Source organism: Schistocerca americana, chromosome 1, assembly GCF_021461395.2.
Source record: "Schistocerca americana isolate TAMUIC-IGC-003095 chromosome 1, iqSchAmer2.1, whole genome shotgun sequence".
In the NCBI taxonomy this organism is placed as follows: domain Eukaryota; kingdom Metazoa; phylum Arthropoda; class Insecta; order Orthoptera; family Acrididae; genus Schistocerca; species Schistocerca americana.
The window spans coordinates 291,326,631-291,344,448 of NC_060119.1; the positions used below are offsets into that span (position 1 = coordinate 291,326,631).

General features: G+C 42.5%; 1 protein-coding gene across 3 annotated transcripts in view; it reads right to left on the reverse strand.

The window, feature by feature from the left end:
• LOC124622113 (organic cation transporter protein-like) overlaps window positions 1-17,818 on the reverse strand; it is a 252,790-nt gene that overhangs the window by 119,869 nt on the left and 115,103 nt on the right. Inside the window, exon 1 of one of the 3 annotated variants that reach the window (XM_047147752.1) lies at window positions 16,245-16,283. The exons of 1 other annotated variant lie outside the window; for it this stretch is intronic. The gene's annotated coding sequence lies outside the window, so the exon portion shown is untranslated. Of the gene's footprint in view, window positions 1-16,240; window positions 16,284-17,818 lie in introns of those variants that run through there. One more of the 3 variants, XM_047147760.1, reaches the window with a different exon arrangement.

Genomic DNA, 17,818 nt, shown 5'->3' on the forward strand with positions numbered 1-17,818 from the left:
CTTATTTTAATCACAACAGAGAATGTAGTACATATGACGTAAAGAATCAGTGTTTGCGGTATATGTTTTGGACTTCCTGGGATGAACACTTCACCAGAAAATAAAAAAAAGTAAAAATTTCGTCGTCAAAAATATTTCAGACTGTAAGAAGTCTCTAATTTGCTGCCTTTCATAGCTCAAAATCTGATGATCTGGGGACACATTCACTCTTCTGTACTAGTTTCTCGTTGCTGGCGTTGTATAATTTATTAAAGCGGCTAACTGCAGTTCTAAACCTAAAAAATAGCGGTAACTATCCTTCTATTCCCATAGCAAGAAACTTAATGACATTTCAGCTATAACGCTTGCCGCGAACGAGCGAAATCCACTTGCATTTATCTCTTCAAAGCTTCAAGCCAAGTTCATATAGATAAGACGTCTATAAAACGAGTTTAAAAATTCTAGAGTAAACACACACACACACACACACACACACACACACACACACACATTTTTACGACGTTGGGCAGTCGGGTATGCCAAATACATGCGGCAAGCAACAAATGTCCTTGCCTTCTTCCGCTCCGAATTCTGGGTCACCGTACCGTTTATAGACGTAGATTCATTTTAACTTAGACAAAAGCTATTTACTTTTTTTCACACAAGCTAAGTGAGATAGAAAGAGATGAATTTCAGACCAACTTAAATATGAAACCGAGGAATTTTGGAATTCAAAGGTAGTATGACGCTTTGTTAATTTTAAGTCGTAATGATCTAAACCAATCCACACAAATTTAGATACTCAAAGAAAAAGTCGTAGAACAGGTAGTAGACAGAGAAACCATAGTTCGTTGTATGCGTCTTCTCAAAGTATGTGTCCTCCAGTGTAATGGACGTCCCGTTCTATTCCTACATATGCTTCAACGTAAGTTCGCCAGAATCCACTTTTGCTACTTTCGCTATTTGTACACCGTGAAGACGTTTTATGTCGCATTTATCCCCTTTGTACGGCTTGTGTATCCGATGTATGAAAACAGTTCCGGTCTCGAGTAGGCAAGCGTGGCTGACGGGCTGGCGTAGAATCTTCCAGACCGGCCGTGTGCTTCCGTGTGTCTTTCCCTCTGGCGGCGCTTGACGCAGTAACTCATGCTATCATCTCGTACAAGCGCTTACCGTGATAAGCTCCGCGGCAGGTACGGAAATCTGATAGCCGATACAAAAAGAAATAATTACTTGAATAGAACGAGCTGTTAAAGCGAAGATAACAGTTTTCACAGTAGGAAACGGCGATAAACAAACACATAACACAAATCCATGGTAAGTTTGCTATAATTGCAGATTATTGTTCAAAGACTTAGGCACACGTCGCAGCACTGTGAAAAAGTATAAGAGTTCGAACTTTGGTGTGCATCCGCACTCAAGGGGCCACACCAAAGTTCGAATTCTTACGGGAGTATATGAAGATAGTAACTGTTCTCGAAAGAACAGATACCACTGATGACCGTGCACCACCTCTAGAACAAATGATAATTAATTAAAACCCTCAGCGACCGATAAGTGTTGTTGTTATACCTCGATGGGTACAGCTGAAAATGTGTGCCCCGACCGGGACTCGAACTCAGGATCTCCTGGTTTCATTGCAGACGCTCTATCCATCTGAACCACCGAGGACACAGATGAATAGCGCGACTGTAGGGATTTATCCCTTGCACGCTTCACGTGAGACCCACATTCCCAACTGTCCGCACTACATACGTAATGTTTCTAATAGATATTTGCCCATCTACTCATTACTCGCTCCCACTAAGGTGACGATTCCCGTAAGAATTCAGGCAACCTGCGTGCATTCTCACAGACGATGGTCAATGCCCTGGTAGCCATTTAACTATATATGAAAATAGTAACTGTTTTCGAAAGAACAGATACCATTGATGACGGTGCAGCTTCTCTAGAACAAATGATGATGATAATAGAGAAGCTGCACGGACATCAATGGTATCCGTCACTTCGAGAACAGTTACTATCTTCATATATAGTTAAATGGCTACCCGGCCATTGACATTCGTCTGTGAGAATGCGCACAGGTTGCCTGAACTCTTACGGGAATCGTCACCTTAGTGGGCGCGAGTAATGAGTAGATGGGCAAATACCTATTAGAAACATTACGTATGTAGATTGTGGACAGTTGGGAATGTGGGTCTCACGGGAAGCCTGCAAGGGATAAGTTCTGCAGTCGCGCTATTCATCTGTGTACTCGGCGGCTCAGATGGATAAAACGTCTGCCATGTAAGCAGGAGATCCAGGGTTCGAGCCCCAGTCGGGGCGCACATTCTCAGCTGTCCCCATTTAGGTATGTCAACAATACCTGTCGGCCGCTGAGGGTTTCAATTAATTATCATTTGTCTTACGGGAATTGTCGGAATGCCGCGAGTAATGGAGGGTAATGGTCAGAAGGCACTGCATCATTAGCGTATGGATAAGTTGAGAATTAAGTCTGACGGGAGGCGTGGTATAGTAGTCCATGCAGTTGCATGACCGCTGTATAAGGATGGCCCAGTGGTGCCGGCGAGGTAGCTCAGTGTGTTCGGTCAAAGGGTTAGCTGCCCTCTGTAATAAAAAGAATTGAGCGAATGGATCACCGGTGAATGCAACGGGTGTCATAGGACATCCACCCCGAACAGATGCAACGAAAAATAACGATCAAAATGAGAAAAAAAAATGGTCAGCACATCTGCCTAGTAAGCAGGAGACCTGGATTCGAATCCTTGTTTATCAGAAATTTTCAAGTTTCCCCTTTGATTTAAATAAATGCCCACTGGCATTATAGTCCAATTCCTTTGTGCCTTCTGTTTGACCTCATGTCAGTGTTAATGTGAACGACATTTTAGAACACCTGAATTCAATCCACAGGAGTATTCGTTTCACGATGGATGGGAAGAAAGGGTGACGTGTCGGACAAGGTTGGGGCATGCTGTTCATAGGATGCCTATTCACGCTGACTTGTATCTACAGGCTGATAACTGTCACGATGTGGCTTAGCACGAAGGGGTATTTCGTACCTTGGTTCACAGAGTCCGCGTCATTTCAGATCCTGAGAGATTGTCAGCTGAGTTAACCCATCTTGAGATCACCTTTAATGAAAATGGATGTAGTGAAAGACAGATTAGACACGCGTTGCGCTATCGACCAATCGTGCACCAGGTAAGCAGTGATCACACCGAGTTGGCCTACGCAGGGAGCATTTCCAATACGATTGGTCGTGTTTTGCGGAAATATGATATGGAACGTGCTTTCAGACCTCCATGTAAGATTAGGGTCCCTTAAAGTTGCGTTAATGTTGATCTCGGTTTGCGTAAGGCGGGTGCCTACCGTGTTTGTTGCAGTTGTGGCGTCTCATATATCCGTCAGACTATCAGGACTGGAGGACCTCGTGCCTCGACCTTAATTTGAGGAAGAAATTTCTGAGAATGTACGTCTAGAGTACAGCATTGTATGGTAGTGAAAAATGGAGTGTGGGAAAACCGGAACAGAAGAGAATCGAAGCATTTGAGATGTGGTGCTACAGACGAATGCTGAAAATTAGGTGGACTGATACGGCAAGGAATGAGGTGGTGCTGCGCAGAATCAGAAAGAAAGGAGAAGGGACAGGATGATAGGACATGTGTTAAGACATGAGGGAATGACTTCCATAGTACTAGAAGGAGTTGTAGAGGGCAAAAACTGTAGTGGAAGACAGAGATTGGAATACATCCAGCAAATAGTTGAGGACGTAGGTTGCGAGCGCTAGTCTGAGATGAAGAGGTTAGCACAGGAGAGGAATTCTGGGAGGGCAGCAACAAACCAGTCAGAAGACTGGTGAAGAAAAAGAAAAAAAAAAAAGGGCAGAGCACGAGACTACTCAGTCTTCGGCTCCTGTTCGATGGTTGTTGTCCCAGGTGCATTTGTTGTAACGCTCTCTTGTTTGGTTTTAGGAAATCAAACAAAAAACACTTTTGGCGATACCATCTCTGCAGGCCGCTTGAATGTGTACGCGGGACTGTCTGTTCGACTAAGTTCAGTGCTAATAACTCGGACTCGGCGCAGTGTATCGAATTTCCTGAACTACTGTTTCTCAGTATGACCTACCCTGCAACACCCTTGCAAGCTTTTCAGCCTCTTTCCAGTCACCTTGTATATAACCTTACGAAATCGCACAATTTAGAATCACTCGATACGTACGCACACGGGCGCTACGAGCGGAACGGCGGCATTTTCGCCGTGACGTGGCCAGGCAGGACGGGTGCAGCAGCCAGCGTGACGTGCTGTTAAGAAGTCACTGCTGACGTGAGGAGGCCCGTTACGGCCGCGGCAGGGCCCTCTGCGGAAAAGAGTATCAAGGACGGCCGCCGCGGCCGCAACCGCGTCTTCGCGGGCGGTGACCTTGGGCGCCGGCTTGCATTCCGTATGCAGAGCAGCCAGCCAGCGGCTGCCGCCAACGCCGTGTTTACACCTCCATACAGCTAACACGTCAGCTAGCTAGCCTGCCTCCGTTTCCAAACATTGTACAGGATCTTCACAGAGACTGCGAGCGACAGACTGCGCCACAAACACAAACCTGATTACAATAATTGAGGTCAAGACAGATGTTATAACAGGGTGACAACCGATTTCCATTGACTAGCAGGCAACCTAAGATCTACAAGAACAATCAGAATAATTGCCTTCCAGTTAGTGTAAAAACTTCGACAGTATTTAAACACGCACACGATTTTTATAAAAGCATTAAAACATTAAAATTACTTAAAAAACTTACCCTAGTTACACTACAATTGGTTCATAAATACAGTTTTAACCAATCCAACATCATTACTAGTGGTAAATCTTCAATATTCAAAGAATTGTCACAACATGACTATTAGTGTATAAAACCAGTAGAAGAGTAATCGCTACGTGGGTTTGTCCACGACTGTGGTTTGCCAGTTATAACTAATAGCTAGCGCACAAGGACACAGAGTTACAATTTTGGGATATAAACAGAAAGAACCAAAGTTACAGATAAGTACGAACAAGTACATCAAACTGGTAATTCCAGTATCAATATTAGATTCAGAATTACTGTGTCATGGTTACATGCAGTGTGGTTATAATTAAACTTTCACTGCTTGAAAGGGATCCCCATGAAAAACGTGTGATCGTAGGACAAAGAAACTATGTGCAAACATTTGTAAGGGCATGCGGAAGAGAGATAACGAATAAACCGTTGAAAGAAACATTCCATATGACAAGGTAACATTTGTTAACTGCGTACCATGTTTACGTTCCAGGTTACAAGTATTGCTCAGTGTGACGACCATCTACACCCACGACAGCCCGTAATCGCGCTAGATACCATTTCACAATAATTGTTCGAAGCACTTTTCGAACAGTGGACCATGGAATGTTCAGTTGTCGTGACACAGCCCGCTCGCTTCTTGAAGATTGCGCATTGCGTCCAGTATTCTCAATAATGGTAACAGCAACTCCTTCAATAGTTTGTGACAAAATCGGCCATCGCCTCTTCCAGCAACAATTCCCTAATCGCCAGTTAATTCGAACTTCCGAGTTATGTTCTTCGAAGTCGGTTCAGACACGGGCCCTTTCGGTATTCTTTTACTGCGTCGATACTAAGAGCATTGGCACTATTGCTGTTATTTGGTGAAACCCTTCTCTCCTAGTCCAGACACATGCCGATTGTCTGCAGCTGTAATGTTTATGTTTCAATGCTACGTCCCCGTCTCAGTACCGGCTCCCAACGGCAAGTCATTACACTTAACAGTACTAAAAATACAAATACTGCAGTGTACATTCTGAACATCATTACTATAAAGTTAGGTAGCTATACGGTATATAGTTTTCCGCTTACACTGCCTCAAGTAGCGAGAATTTAATTATAACCATCCAGTGGATGAATAGCTCTCATTGTGAGACTATTTAAAACAAAGGATACACCAATAAATGCATCTGCTATATTTTGAATGAATGAAAGCTATTGAGGATCGAGCTTCAATTTAAAATTAAAATCATTGTTGATCGCCAAAGGTTGTCCACTGCGGGATTACTGATTTGATATATGGTTTTGTACTTTGTTCGACAACTTTACAAGTGTCATCAAAACCTTAGTTCTTTACGTTTGTTTCTCACATATTTAAAACTGTGTTCCCTCGTGCGCCACTTCTTGTTGTTGTGACATGCAAACCGCGACCAGTCCTACCGCTTTTCTACATCAGTAGTCATATTCTCACCAATCTTCTTACATTGACAACTTACACTTAGTAACGATGTTTTGGTGGTTAACATCGTATTTACGTACAATTGTAACGTAAGAATGGTAAGATTTTTTATTCTTAATGTTGTAATACTTTTCTTAAAAAATTGTGTGTTTAATAACTGTTAGAATTCCCTTTCAGTAAAAACCTCCTATTTCCTGTGGTAGACCCGAGGATACATGCTAGTTAACGGAAACCGGTTGTCATCCAGTTTTTATTACAATACATTGCTATGAAGACCATTAAAATGTATGAAAGTAATACAGATCCCTTGCCCCCTCACCTGCCAATACCACATCTTAAAAATTAGCATTATTCATTTAATACATCTCAATGAAGCACAAAGATCCACATAATGCAATGAAACCCAAATCTTGCAGGTGCAAACACTTTCTTTTTTTCCGCTTCACTGCCTACAACCTGTTAACACCTGCGACTATAACCCTCCAAAGATTTAAATAATTGCTAAGTGTCTTTACATCATCTTGTTTGTCTTCACATCTGTACTCTGCAAAACACTGAAGTGCTTGACACACGGTACTTACCACTGTAACACATATTAAGGTTCATTTCCATTCCATTCGCCTACGGGGCGCTACAAGAATTATTCCTTCAATGCCTCTACGCATGCTGTAATTTGTCTAACCTTCCCTTCGATGTTTTAGTCCATATATAAGGGGTGTAGTATATTCCTTGATTGTTCACTTAATACTTGAAACGTTGGAAGTAGGTTTTCGAGAGAGTTGGGTCTGTCTTTAGGGGTGTACCAATTCAAATTTTTCAACACCTCCGTGCTGCTCTTCCTTTGACCAAACCAACTTGTGACCATTCGTGATGTTCTCCTTTGTATACGTTCAGTATCCTCTGCATGGCATGGGTCCCACACACTTGAAAAATATTCTAGGATGGATTGCACGTATGTTGTGTCAACAATATCCTTTGTACACTGATTTCGTTTCCACAGTATCATGCTGATGAACAGAAATCTAGAACATGCTTTACCTACGAACTGAGCCTAGGCAATCATTGTACGTATGTCCCCTCAAATTGTTACACACAGATATTTGTACGAGTTCACTGATATAGTATTTTCTATGTTGTGAAGAGCGCAATCTCACATTTTTTGCCATGTAAAGGCAGTTTCCTTTCTTTGCATCTACTGATATTTTATCGAGGTCTGACTCACTCAACAGTCGTGCAGCTTTTTTACAGACACTACTTAATTCAACAAAACAACGTCATCTACAAAAGTCTGAGGTTACTCAACATTTTGCATGGACTATTAATGTTTTCTTTGACAGCAGTGTGGCTGAGAATGTGATCCATCATTTTTATGTTAGGTACTTTTATTTGTCTAAAGTGCTGACTTAATACACGTCTTCAATAATATTTTGACTGGAATCACACTAGCTCTCTTCATTTACCCTCCGTAGCATCTGTATTTCCGCTACCTGCAACTGTACACCGCCCCCCCCGCCCCCACCTACCTCCCTCACAACTGCGTCGTACTTTCAAAGTGTTCAAATGACTCTGAGCACTATTGGACTTAACATCTGAGGTCCTCAGTTCCCTAGAACTTAGAACTACTTAAACTTAACTAACCTAAGGACATCACACACATCCACGCCCGAGGCAGGATTCGAACCTGCGATCGTAGCGGTCGCTCGGTTCCAGACTGTAGCGCCTAGAACCGCACGGCCACTCCGGCCGGCCGTCGTACTTTCTAAGCACTTATACTAGCAGAGGTCTTCCTTGTCTCAGGTCCTGAAAGATATGCTGCAGTTTTCAATGTGTAGTCTTGCATTCAGAAAAAAAGTCATTTCGAAATAGCAAATAATATCGTTTCAATATTGAAACTTTTCCTTCGATATTTGCTAGAGATTTCCGATCACTGTTGCCCACTACTACTAGACACGAGATAGTATCTTCTTTAAAAGATGGCTACGAGTATGAAAGCTGTTTCCAGAGGTGTAGCTCTTAGTTGTATATGCAAAACGTATACTATCTGACTTGGAGCACTTCTTAGGAACCTCGTTAGAAACTATTTCCCACAGACAGTACTCAAATGGGGATGGGTCCCAATAAATCCATCCTAATCTGTTGCATATCGGGAATACGTGTTTTCCATTCTCCTCTTTTATAGTGAAAGAAAAGCGGAGTTTTGAGATCACAAAACGATTATACGTTGACTGAACTAACCCGAAAGGACGTTTTTCCCTGTGATAAAGTTCAATGTTGTTGAAAGTTGACGCTTAACTTCTCCAACTCTTCTAATTAATCCATCTTTGTGAAGAGTGTCACACTGACGAGCAATAATCAGAGATCGATCGCTCGTTTGTTTGGTAAGGTATATTTTTCGTGGACGACTTATATGTCATTACTTATCTGTCAGTGAATCTGAAGCCGTCATCTGTTTTTCCTACATCAAGTCCCATTTCAGTTTGCCCTCAAAGGTTACGTCAAGAAATGTTACGGTTTTTCTATCTCCAGTAGAGAAACCTAACATTAGTGGATCTTTGCGCCTTTTTATGTGCAATGCAAAACTTGTTGAATGGAATGAATAGTCTGCTGAGTCCATAATATGGAGTATGAGTGAACCAAAGAAAGACATAAGTGTTCAACACTAGTAGAAATAAGATTAGGTACAAACGTATCAAAATGGGGGTCTCACAGAGGACGAAGTTCAGAAATTCTGGTAATATGGAAGCAAAATAACCTGTGACGAAGGAAGCTAGCACAAGCAATGATAGAATTCATAGCTACACGGAGTCAACTACGAGGCACGTAAAGAAAATAGAGTACTGAGCTTCTGATGCTCAAAGGGACTTTTTCCGACAAAGTTGGCAGCATTGTTTCCAAGGACACGGTATTGGCAATAGAACGCACGGTCTTTTGTCTCAGGCGGCTGACACTCTTGTTCGAGTGCTATGCTAAAACGAGTGTCTTTCTGAAACCCGCCAGTTGCGAAGTTAGAACCGTTATATTATTTCTTCTTCCAAAGAGAAACGCACCGTTCCAGATTTGCAACGAAATCAAAACCATTCATGAGAATGGTGTGACGAATCATACTAATGTCTACAAGTGGTATCGCTAGCTTAAAGCTGGCGGAACTACGATGAAGAAAGGAGTTGGCGTCCCTCAATCGTGACTGATGAAATGTTGACGAAGATCAAAAAAATTATTCGTGACTGCTGTCGATTGTCTTTGGACGAGATGAACGCACTGATTCTAGAAATCTCCAAACCTCTTCTGCATGAAATCGTTACTGAGACAATTTTTGATAACCAAAACAGCTCACAGATCAACACAAAGTCAGCAGAATCGCAACATCACGGGAATGTCTCTAGCGTTTCGAACTGGAAGGTGAAGAATTCCTTGACACTGATCTGACCAGTGGTGAAACGTGGGTGACCCACGACACACGTGAAAGATTCAGTTTGGGGGCGACATCGCTTCTCATCGTCAAATAAATTCAAAACCGTTGTTTCGGCCCGAAAAAACAGCCTCCGTCCCTAGGGGGGATAACAGTTAACCCTGCGCGGTACTGTGAAACCCTACAAAACTGCGGAGACCCTTACAGAACAAGAGAAGGGTGTTTTAACGCAGGGAGTGTTCTTGTTGCATGACAGTACACGTCCCCACACAGCCAAAGCCATATCCATAATGGATAAAATATTTAGCACTCTCATTCCCTCAGTCGAGACATAGCCGATCACTACAATCTTGAGCCTTGATCTGGCACCTTCGAGTTTTCATCTTTACACCTCTTTGAATGTGTTTATGGGTGGAAAAAGGTTTTGTACCGACGGTGAGGTAGAGATTGCCATCAAACAACAGGGCAAAGAGGGGGCGAGTGACAATTTTTGACGAAGGTATCGGAAAGCTCATCCCTCAGCACAAAGTACATCGAGAACGAAGGCGATTACGTCGATAGTAGATATACAACTGTAAATTTGTGAGTCAAGAGGACTAACCGGATAAGAAACGGAATCTCTGCAGAATCGACGCGGGAAGGAATATATTAAGAATACTAACTAGATGTATGTGTTAAGGATTAACTTCCATGGATACCCATACAGGAAGAAAACAGTGAGTCAGCTGTTGTGATATAGACAAACAATATAATAGACTGAATGCGAGTGACACTCTCAGGCAGGTGAAGAGATTGATACCGATGAGATAATCGTGATGAGCCGCATCCAATTAAAAGACTGCTTTAAAAAAAAAAAAGACCAATACGTCACCTGTACTTACTTAAGGCCCAAATGAGTGTCCCTACACCAAGAACCAGTCCTCTGCAGACCTTTCGCCATTTTACTACATTTTCTGATGTGGCAAGTTCCGTATGTGGAACATTATCAACTGCGTACAGCCTCATGCCTCATGGAACCTCCATCAGACCAGGTTATACTTATACCGTGAACAATAACGGTTTCTGAAACTCCTTTGGAGTACTTCCGAAGTTACTTTTACGTCTGACGAGTTCGCCCACAACAGAACTCCACGGTGAGTTCTGTCTGCTAGAAAGTCTGATTCGTGTCACAGAACTGGTCCTACAATCGGTAAGCTTCCATTTGTTCACTAAACGACTGTGCGAAATGCTTTAGAATGCCTTCAGAGAGTCATTGCTATCGAAGCCCCTTTGGAAGTAACGGACCAACAGAGCGAACTAATTTACACAAGATCTCTGTTTGCAGAATCCACTTTTATTCCTATAAAGAAGACTTTATTTCAAGAAAGGCCATAACATACTAACATACCCCTATTTCAGAATTGATGTAATTGATATAGGTCTTTAATTGTGAGTACATGCATCTCTACAACCATCCGTTAATACTAAGGCTGGAATTTAAGCTAAGTAGTTACCAAATAAGTTAGCAGATTACGGATACCATAATTACAGTCAAAATAAATTACTACTGCTCTTTCACCCAGTCGCATAAAAGGCGCAGAATGCGGAGAATATTGCTTTAAAGCCCTATCGCAGCCTCATGGAAATGGTTTGCCTCTGGATATGATTTTCAGTCAATATCTACCCGGCACTGGCTACATACCCTTAAAGTTTGTTACGAGTATTTGGAAGCTCATGTTAAAGCAGGTGTGATGACATACCCACAGATTCGTTGGTCTGTTCTGTGCGCTGATAATATGGGACTTTAGTAACTTATGCGACTTTAGCCAAGAGCATATTGTTTTGCATTGGCAGAAACTGGGATCTAGGCACCATTAATATTTAAGTACGTAGATCTCTATAGAAGCAGGCGACAAAGACTTTTCTGGGTACGGTAACGCGTCATATTGTGAAATAAGTGTCTCATCCAGTGACAGTTATTTTGCTGTGGTCTGACGCGATACCATACCGAGGAGACATTTGTGTTGACAGCTATCGGTATGTTCCGAAAGTGAAAAAATGATCGTTAAATTGCCAATGAGTAAGAAGAATCTTTTAAAAATGTGGAACTCAGTGTAGTGGCAACGATGTAAATCAAAATAGGGGACATTGCACGGTGCAACCGAAGTCAAAGCTTAAGTGGAAAAATGTTCTTGAGTTAAAATTCCTTAGACCTCGTTTCCGACATGGCTCGTTTGCAGACTGTCCATTCTTTGTTATTATTGACGGCACAAAACTGTCAAGTAGCGACTGCTGTGGGGACGAAATGCCTGTCTCCATAATTGTGTCACACAGCAATAGTTTTGTCATCTGAAAATCTCTAACTCGTTCTGAGAACAATCACATGTAAACGAGCTGTGTCATTTCAATGAATTATGTAAAAGAATACTCCAAAAAGCAAAATACTGTTACTAAATGATGTTTCACAAAGGAAAAACAAGAAGTCGTACTGCCAAACCATTCCTGTACCAGTGCCTTTATAAGGCACTTAAATCAGTGCGAGTGAATCGCTAAAATCCTGAAGGTGCTATATACAGATATACTCTTAAGATTGAGTCGTGAAAGGAACTAATTGCAACGCTCACCTCTTAATCCTAGAGTACCACAAGTCTCTTAAGCATATAATTTATCATTGTAATTGAAATGCTATGCCGATAATGCGCATCTACGAGGAGAGAATCAGGACTGGTCTAGAGAACTATCTCCTTTTATCACTGCTGAAATATGTTTTGAGTTTCAAGATAAGTCAACCTCCAGCAAAAATGACCTCTCGAATATTACTTGCTAGGATTTTTAAAACATCAATCAAGCGAAATTCACTCCGCAGTTTCACATGCGATGTTCTAAGACGTCATTAAGACAACGAGATGGATTAGGCCCCTATTACAGAAGCCACTGTCATACAGAAAATCTCGCCAAATGCAGGACTGAACTGACTATTCGTTGACAGACAAAACTAATTGTATTAAAGTCGACACCACTCTGAGAACATGGTATGGCGATGAAGGGAAAATGGAAATAAGAGGAGAGATACTGAAGTCTGCAGAAAATACTTAGCAGGAGAAGGAACTAGTTCGAGGGAAACGTGCTAAGGGCGTCCAGATATAGTTTTCGTGACACTGGAGCGAACAGTAGGGAGGTAACATTGTATTGACAGATTAGTTTAGGCTATGAGAAATAAATCATGTAGGGTGTTGGCTATATCATGTTGAGAAACATGAAGACATCAGCAAAAGACAAGGAAAAAAACAGAAAAAGGAAAAACGGGGACCTTATGAAGTCAGTTGTCAGACTGAAGCATCTTTAGCTTGGTGGTACGGATGATGACCAAAAAGAAATTAGAATGTACCACGGTGTAACATTGTTTATGAATATGAAATATAACCATTACATTGCTGAAATGGTTGAAAATAAAGAAAGTTACATTCCTCGGAACACCTCTTATTTTGTGAAATGTTCACAATATCAGAACACGGATTTTGGCCAATGGCAGTAACGGAGGACCTAGTTTTGTTGTATGCTTAATGCTCTTGCATCAACCAAGATACTTAAGCAAGTATGATCTTTTAAATGGAATGGTTCGGTTTTTCTAAAAGCTTTGAAAAGCTGTTAGCACAGCGGTATAATGCTTGTTAATGTTGGTGCTGAAAATCTTCGCAGACGTATCGGAGAGTTGTAAACTTAAAAGGCAATGCACCGGGAATCGGTTGTTGCTCCTTAAACACTGCCTTGTGCGGCTTTCGTACTTAGCTTCGTCGTTTTACCAAGCATTTCGACTGTTTTTGTTTCCGCAAATATTGTTGACTTAAACGTGAGTACGTACATACATTTGACACAGTTTTCTCGATCACCTTCTGATACGCTTACAAAAACCCCAGCCAAACTGTATCTAGGGGTAAAAAGTTCTGTTAACTTGCCGCTTCAAATTTTCATAAAGTCCAGAGCTTTCAGTGACTGTCTCCACCATCGTCATCAGGGGCTAAGGCTGGCTATCGTGAACCCGCGAGGTCCCCACTTTTATGACAGATGACGGCCCCTGGTGGCTAGATTACGTCATAAGAATATCAGGAAAATGGTTCGTGCTGAGATGGTGCCCTCTGCGTCCATAGATTACGTCAGGATTTTTCCGAATTTCACTCAGAATGTGAATCGAGAATTTTCCATCCATAAACTCCATCTCGAAAGCCTTGGTGTCTACGTCGTATAAACTAGGCCACTCCCTCCCATCTGAGTACTATCATTTGCCGTAGAATTCTTTTCGATGGAACGACAATGAATATCAACCACGTGCAAAGAAGCAAGAATGGAAAATTAAATTTAGAGAGAGAGAGAGAGAGAGAGAACTTAACATTACAGGCTGTAACGATAGTCGGCAACTATCTTGAAGGAACTGATCGGGCAGCTCATAATGTTTTAAACCAAAAAGAAACGTAAAGCATTCACGGTGAGAAGCCTGTATGGAGGAACTAAATGACTGCTAGAATGCTCGACTGCTGCGTGGGGGCCATGCGTGCCATTTCCAACTGACGCAAATTTTTAAACGAAAATGCATGTAGTACGAGCATTTCCATGAAGAGCAAAATACGTAAACGTTAAAAAACTACACCTATCACTTGATGGCACGTAGGAGGAGAAACAATGGACGTAGTCTTTATGTTCAGTTATCTCGAACCCGGACTTCTGCTGCCGGTGACTGCAGCCAAGAAATCAAGAGACGCTTTTTACTTGGTAGAAAGACAGCGTCAAATGTTGACAATGTTTTGAGGAGTCAAGACATAATATCAACAACAAAGATCCGTACAATAAGGGCTATGGTATTTCAAGTTGTGACGTACGGATGCGGATGTGAGATCGGCACAGAACGGACTCCTTTTATCGGTAGTGCTGGGGGAAACTCCTTAGAGCCACAGGAATCTCAATGAGAACGAATAGGACAGTATTGTAGCTTATTAAACCAGATGGCTCCTTGCAAGATCTGATACTGACTAGAAGACTGAACGTGAAGTTCAGAACACAAAAGTAAGTCTCCCAAAGCAGTTCGATACAACTCTCGAAATTATCGAGAAAATCGACTTTGCGGTTTTCCGAGCGTTTTTAATTCACCAAAGGTAGAACAGTTTTTCTGTGGGCATTGTGGATCTGTGGTAGAATACTCGACTGCCGCGTGGGGGCCATTTCCAACTGATGCAAATTTTTAAACGAAAATGCATGTAGTACGAGCATTTCCATGAAGAGCAAAAGACGTAAACGATAAAAAAACGATAGCTCTCAAGACCGGTAATCCCAGGTTCGAGTCTCATTTCGGCTATTGCTTTTTTCGTTTATCTTTCTCGCTCAGATTACCTATGTCATTTAAATATCAAGTTCATCAAATATATTCGGATTGGCGTATATATATAATTTTTTATAACTATCATCGTCAACTAACAGTAAAGTGCTTACTGTACAGTTTGTAAACACACGTAGAAGACAAATACTGTTAACTACCTCCACAGAGAAGGGCTCTGGTATCGAGGTTTCCCCTCAGCTAACATGCAATTGTCATAAAAATTATACTGATATGTGCTAATTAGCATATATTTGGCGAATTTTACATTTAAATGACGAGGACATTCTAATGAACGAAAAAAGTAATGACCCAAATGAGACTGGAACCAGCAATGCAGCGTTTACCTGCCGATATTTTCATCTCTCTCTTCACAACAAGGGCACATAACATGCGATTTTGTTTAAAAATTTGCTTCGGCGGGGAATAGAAGCCGAATCCCCCCCCCCCCCCCCCCCCCGCCTGGCAGTCAAACAATCTACCACAGACACAACGCCCATCAAAAAACTGCTCTAGGTTTAGTGAATTAAAGAAGGTTGGAAATTTTAAAAATAATTTTTCTCCACAATTCCTTAGAGTTGCAACGAACAATGTTTGGTATTTGAGATTTGAGTGCTGAACTTCACGTACCATGAATATAAAAAAGTTACGAAACTCCACTTGTCACATGGTGTACTTCGTGGAACAAAAACTGACCTATTTGGAGCACGTCATAAGAAGATGTGATTCGTTGGAAAAGACGTTAATGCTGGGTAATATCGAAGAGACAAGAAGAAGAAGGCGGCGAAGGCTGAAATGGATCGAAGGCATCGCGGAAGTAATGGATTCCAACATGGTAATCTATGGAGAAAGTGCAGAGGGAGAGAGGGGAGGGAGAGGGGAGGGAGAGAGAGAGAGAGAGAGAGAGAGAGAGAGAGAGAGAGAGAGAGAGAGAGAGAGAGAGAGGGAGAGAGAAGAGTGATTGGGGAGGGGACAGAGGGAGACTACTTGATCTCATCCCCTCCTATTACGAGTCTAGAGACTTAACAGCTACGGAACTTCGCTCTTAGAGTACGAGGACGGGCAGCGAAGACTGACAGCCATTTATGAGATCGTGAGAGAAAGTTGCAGAAATCTCGGAATAGCTATCTGAAAACAGACGCGAATTATCTCGGACCGAAGAGGAAGGGTAGCCCCCGCGCCCCTCCAAGCAAACCCGCCCGAGACCGGAGGCAGTATCTCGCCGCTACCGGCCACGCAGCCACTCACTCCCGTACGCACCTACCTGCTTCGGAGCGCGCCCGCCAAAGACAGACGTGGCGAGGAAGCAGGCCGCCTCAACGTGGCAGAGGCTAGGTGCGCCTAGCAATATAGGCCGCCCCCACGCCGCGTGGTGGGGCAGGGCGCGGCCGACACCGGCAGGCATACAAAGAGGCGAAGCGAAGCGAGGCGAGGTAAGGCGAGCGGCGCGGCGGCCAGAACCAGTTCCGTGCCGCTCTGCCAGGGGGGATGCATTCACGCCGTGAGCTCCCCACAGGCCCGAGACTACTGCATACAGTGGCTGGACCAGTGCGTTCGGCAGCGATCAGCCGTTTCCTTGCAGTGGGCATAAACCAGAGCTTACGATACCATACGTCAGCTTTGGCCACTGACATCATAATCACCGAAACGCAACACAAATCCAAATTGGTATTTTGTCGAAAGCTGACATTCTGCCACAGTGTGTGCGCAGGTTGAAGATCGACTCCTTCAATGAAGAAGACAGCAACCAGCTACTATCGACAATATTCTTATTCACGTAAATAATGCAACTGGTTTATCTTCAGATGGATGTTAACTTCAAGATGCACATTTTTTAAAGTTTACACAAGTTCTTGGCTCTTTATTGAAGCCTAGTGGTGAAAGATTCATGGGATGGTGATACCCTACAGTATTAAATGTTATATGAAAAGACGATTGAACACAATGTAAACAATTATTTAAGGATGAGAAGCTGTAGTCGGCTGAAAAAAAAAAGTGGAATTCGTTTTGTGACATTAAGGAATATTCTCGCTTCAGGCCCTACAGGTTCATGAAATTCCGACAGTCCGATAGATTGGGGCACTGTACGCAATCTTCATAATAGCATGTGTAACGGAGGTGCGCTCCTAGAACTGTCATTGAGTCTCGTCTGGCGGAAACCCAGAACATCGCAGATATACACAGGCGCTTGGAGAATGTCTGCGGAGACCTAGCAGTGAACAAAAGCACGGCGAGTCGTTGGGTTATTCACAATTTGTACAGAAAGCAGACTGCAGTTGCAAGAGTCAAGGTACACGAGAGAGAGGCCACAGAAAGTGAAGCGTGCAGTTTAAATACGATTCAGCAAAACAGCGTGTGGATACTGAGAATTTAATTGTTACAGGATAGCCAAATAATTGTATGTGCAAGCCATCTACGTTACGAAAGAAAACATTGTCCATTATTGGCTGCACAAACTTTCAGTTTATTTGCTGTTAGTCAGTATTGCCTTTCAAGTTATTATCAAGCAACATTCAGATAATCTCTATAGAACACGTAACAGATGTAACATCCACTAGTCTACACGTGAAACCACTTATAAACACTAACTTGATCCGTATCCAATAGGAACAGATTGTTTATAATACATGTGAGAGAGCCACGTACAATAACTTATTTCATACCAAAAGGCCAACAACTTTAAGACGTAAGGCATGAAAATAAGTTTCTGCGCTAACAGTAAAATACAAAACAAAATCATTCACAGTACCAAAACCACTACGGAACGATGTTGAACGTCAGGTGTGTACAAACTCATTTGCATCTCGTGTCCAAGCGTCTAAATCTGACAAACTGGTA